Consider the following 5,727-nt stretch of genomic DNA (forward strand, 5'->3'; position numbering starts at 1 on the left):
CCAGAGAGTTCTGTTTAGTTCCCCACCAGTACTACCAGAGAGTTCTGTTTAGTTCCCCACCAGTACTACCAGAGAGTTCTGTTTAGTTCCCTACCAGTACTACCAGATAGCTCTGTTTAGTTACCCACCAGTACTACCAGATAGCTCTGTTTAGTTTCCCACCAGTACTACCTGATAGTTCTGTTTAGTTCCCCACCAGTACTACCAGATAGTTCTGTTTAGTTCCCCACCAGTACTACCAGAGAGTTCTGTTTAGTTCCCCACCAGTACTACCAGAGAGTCTGTTTAGTTCCCCACCAGTACTACCAGAGAGTTCTGTTTAGTTCCCCACCAGTACTACCAGAGAGTTCTGTTTAGTTACCCACCAGTACTACCAGAGAGTTCTGTTTAGTTCCCTACCAGTACTACCAGATAGCTCTGTTTAGTTTCCCACCAGTACTACCTGATAGTTCTGTTTAGTTCCCCACCAGTACTACCAGATAGTTCTGTTTAGTTCCCCACCAGTACTACCAGCGAGTTCTGTTTAGTTCCCCACCAGTACTACCAGAGAGTCTGTTTAGTTCCCCACCAGTACTACCAGAGAGTTCTGTTTAGTTCCCCACCAGTACTACCAGAGAGTCTGTTTAGTTCCCCACCAGTACTACCAGAGAGTTCTGTTTAGTTCCCCACCAGTACTACCAGAGAGTCTGTTTAGTTCCCCACCAGTACTACCAGAGAGTTCTGTTTAGTTCCCCACCAGTACTACCAGAGAGTCTGTTTAGTTCCCCACCAGTACTACCAGAGAGTACTGTTTAGTTCCCCACCAGTACTACCAGAGAGTTCTGTTTAGTTCCCCACCAGTACTACCAGAGAGTTCTGTTTAGTTCCCCACCAGTACTACCAGAGAGTTCTGTTTAGTTCCCCACCAGTACTACCAGAGAGTTCTGATTAGTTACCCACCAGTACTACCAGAGAGTTCTGTTTAGTTCCCCACCAGTACTACCAGAGAGTTCTGTTTAGTTCCCCACCAGTACTACCAGAGAGTTCTGTTTTGTTCCCCACCAGTATTACCAGAGAGTTCTGTTTAGTTACCCACCAGTACTACCAGAGAGTTCTGTTTAGTTCACCACCAGTACTACCAGAGAGTTCTGTTTAGTTACCCACCAGTACTACCAGAGAGTTCTGTTTAGTTCCCCACCAGTACTACCAGAGAGTCTGTTTAGTTCCCCACCAGTACTACCAGAGAAGTCTATCAGTATACTAAGATTATTCAAGCATAAAGTGACATTTCATCAATAAATATTAAGGAATGAATTTGCTAGATATTGTAGTCAATTACAGTTTCTATGTAAACATACATATAAATTATAGCAGCAACCTTGATCTTCCCTATGACACTCAGACCATAGATTTTTCTAAAGTTATCCTAGATTTGACCTTTGTATGCAATTTGATGAAAATTTATTGGGAATTTCGGTGTGTTTGGAATAACAAACATGGTGACTACATCCACCTCCTGCAGACTCCATCATGAGGCGATGAAAATGGATGTTTTAATTTTTTAATTTATTCCTATTCAAAACTTTCAAAAACATCAGTGAAGTATGAATGTGTATATGGTTGGTGGTAAAAGGTCATAAGGTCACCAAGCTAAATGGCACTATAGGTAAGTGTTACATGTATAAATTTTTCATCCCTGTAAGATAAATCTAGTCCTTTGTATTTGAGGATTGTTATTTTTTTCTGGAGCTTTCCTAGAAATAATAAAAAGGAATCCGAATATCAGATTTTTATTGTATTGTATACTTTGTTGATGATTATATAATGAAGAGTTTATATATAATAAAATGTCTTAAAATCACAATACCATTCAGGTACATGGTATAAACACATTCATAAAATCCAAGCATTTTTATTCCAGCTAAAAATGCAATAGTTCTGATGCTGTTGTAAAATATAAATCCTACTGTAATAAACAAATTAATGGTTTGGTTTAAAATATCAAACAAAGTTAAGAAACATGAAAATATATAATTTTCTAAACACAAGACCCAATCAAGAGGCCCATATCATGAAGTGCATAAACACTCATCTGGGGTGTGACTTTATGTTCAAACCCAATACGGATGTCATCATGAAAATAAAGTTAGGCAATGAGAACTTCATATGTGCATAATATAATTATACTAGATACAACAAGGACTGTAATGATACAGCTGCCTATCATTAAATACTGATCAAGTGATTAATGAACTCAGCAGAGCAGTAATGAAGAAGAAATTTGATGAGGTTTGATTAGAAAAACAATTGGACTACATAAATCTCAGTCCCTCTACATCTGGGCCTTTGTTTGGGTAATATAATTTATCATAATCAACAGTGACATCTTATTACATACTCTATTATCATTCAAACTGACATCAGCTGTGACATCAATGACAGTGATATTGCACACTCTGTTATCATTACAACTGACATCAGCTGTGACATCATTGACAGTGATATTGCACACTCTATTATCATTCAAACTGACATCAATTGTGACATCAATGACAGTGATATTGCACACTGTTATCATTACAACTGATATCAGCTGTGACATCATTTACAGTGATATTGCACACTCTATTATCATTCAAACTGACATCAGCTGTGACATCAATGACAGTGATATTATACACTCTGTTATCATTACAACTGACATCAGCTGTGACATCATTGACAGTGATATTGCACACTCTATTATCATTCAAACTGACATCAACTGTGACATCATTGACAGTGATATTATATACTCTATTATCATGGCAACTGACATCAATTGTGACATCATTGACAGTGATATTATACACTTTATAGCCTAAAGCTGCCCAAAACTGATAGCATTAGTGTATTTGTCTTGTCATCTTCAAAGAAACATTACAAGTATGGCAAATGATTTAGAACCCTAGAGTAATCTCCCTTGCAATAGTATCCATTAATGTAGCAGTTTTTTTTTATTTACTTTATCTTGGAGAGTTTTTATATCATTTCATTAAAACTTCTTTATTTCTACTAATCCTCTGCCCCTTTCCCATTCCTTCCCTGTTCCCTTCTCCTGTCCAGGGAGATCATATCCTATGTTCGCACAATACCAACTTCTCTACACTGCAGGACTCTTTAAGGCAGCTGATATCTCATCCTCTTCTGAGATGGGCAAGTACATACTGTTGTAAACATTTCAGCAGTGATTATTTTAGCACTTTTTTTACTGCTACTTACTTCTTTATATTGGTTATGTAAAACAAAATAACTGATGTACAAATTCATCAATGTGCCATCATTTGCCAAAAAGTGAAAACAAGCCAAAAATTGATTGCACTAAAGTATGTTTATGGTGCATATTACCTCTAGAGATAAGCAAGATTACATCAGTAAACATTTCACCTAAAGAGATGGGCCCTCTACATCTCATTCCTAAAGATGGGCAAGATAAGACCAGTATAGAAGTCACCTTCAGACGTAGCACAAATCTGATCGTTGAACATCTCACTTAAGAGATGGGACTTCTAAATCCTATCAATAAAGATGGGCAAGATGAGGCCAATATACATCTCATCCCTGGGGATGGACTAGATGTGTCTAGTATACATCTTATCCCTGGTGATGGACATTTGGAGTACATTTTTTCTTACCTTTACTTTGATTTTTGTTACGAATTTAATTAATGTAAATGAACTGGATTTCTATATGTGTTGTTTTTATATCTTAACGATGACAATGGTACCTAAATTGTGTATGTTGAGTTAAAATTGTGTTATCTGACATTTTGTATTTTAATATGAATGAGTTAGGAAATTTATGAGAGAAGCCATAATGTATATGTTCACAATGGTGTTTATGTTTGTCTCTTTTCCTACAAAATGCTTCAATTTGATTGGTCTTTCTTTTTATGCCTCTATGATTTGTGCCAAGTAGACATAGGTAAATGTCATTTTATATTAACTAGTGTCACTTTTCATACCGTTTAAGCTTAGATTTGCATAGGATAGACAGCTGTATGCATTTAAACACATAAAAATCACAATGGTATCGAATTGAAATCTTCTTTAAATTGGTACACCCGAGTGGAGGGGAAAAACAACAATATTTTTTCTACATACCGGACAATACAGAAGGACATTACTCATTAAAACATTTCATAATTCAATTATAGATTTGCCAATCATCTTGCAGCCATTTTGTATGGACCGTATTCACATGACCTGACGAGATTTCCTAAAGTTTCCATTTAATCTACATTATTTATAAATGATAATAAATCGAATAAGTAATGAAGGATTGGAATAAGTAATGAACACTTTACATATGTTGTATAGGTGGAAAATGCAATTAAAACGTTTATTCATTCATTTAAAACTATTTTTTTGTTGTTCATAAGTAATGGTAATATCAAATAAGAAATGAGGGAATGGATTAAGAAAAGTGAACTGAATATGTACACGGTAATAGAAAAGAGGAATAATAGAATGAGCATGTTTAATAATTATTTAGAAACATTTATTGTGTTATTTCATCATTTTTTTAAATGAATAAATAATAGGTATTGAATTAGGAATGAAAATTTCGAATACCCGTTAGGTAATTGAATAAGGAATAAGTAATCAACTGCACCGTCGAATAAATAATGGAATAAGGAATAGGGAATCAACTTCACAGACGTCTAGATGTGTCCAGTATACGTCTCACCCCTGGGGATGGACCAGATGTGTCAAGTATACATCTCACCCCTGGGGATGGACCAGATGTGTCCAGTATACGTCTCACCCCTGGGGATGGACCAGATGTGTCCAGTATACGTCTCACCCCTGGGGATGGATCAGATGTGTCAAGTATACATCTCACCCCTGGGGATGGACCAGGTTGTCCAGTATACGTCTCACCCCTGGGGATGGACCAGATGTGTCAAGTATACATCTCACCCCTGGGGATGGACCAGATGTGTCCAGTAAATGTCTCATCCCTGGGGATGACCTAGATGTGTCCAGTATACGTCTCACCCCTGGGGATGGATCAGATGTGTCCAGTATACATCTCATCCCTGGGGATGGCCTAGATGTGTCAAGTATACATCTCACCCCTGGGGATGGACCAGATGTGACCAGTAAATGTCTCATCCTTGGGGATGGCCTAGATGTGTCCAGTATACGTCTCATCAATGGGGATGGACTAAATGTGTCCAGTATACGTCTCATCCCTGGGGATGGACCAGATGTGTCCAGTATACGTCTCATCCCTGGGGATGGACCAGATGTGTCCAGTATATGTCTCATCCCTGGGGATGGACCAGATGTGTCCAGTATACATCTCACCCCTGGGGATGGACTAGATGAGGCCAGTATACAACTCCTCCCTAGGGATGGACTAGATGTGGCCAGTATACATCTCCCTGGGGATGGACCAGATGAGGTCAGTATACATCTCATCCCTGGGGATGGACCAGATGAGGTCAGTATACATCTCATCCCTGGGGATGGACCAGATGTGGCCAGTATACATCTCACCCCTGGGGATGGACCAGATGTGTCCAGTATACATCTCAACCCTGGAGATATCTCCCTGGGGATGGACCAGATGAGGTCAGTATACATCTCATCCCTGGGGATGGACCAGATGAGGTCAGTATACATCTCATCCCTGGAGATGGACCAGATGAGGTCAGTATACATCTCATCCCTGGGGATGGACCAGACCAGTAATAAGGTATTC

The sequence above is a fragment of the Ylistrum balloti genome, unplaced genomic scaffold (assembly GCF_031769215.1).
Source record: "Ylistrum balloti isolate Yb309-2 unplaced genomic scaffold, AGI_CSIRO_Ybal_v1 Utg370110, whole genome shotgun sequence".
Classification (NCBI taxonomy): domain Eukaryota; kingdom Metazoa; phylum Mollusca; class Bivalvia; order Pectinida; family Pectinidae; genus Ylistrum; species Ylistrum balloti.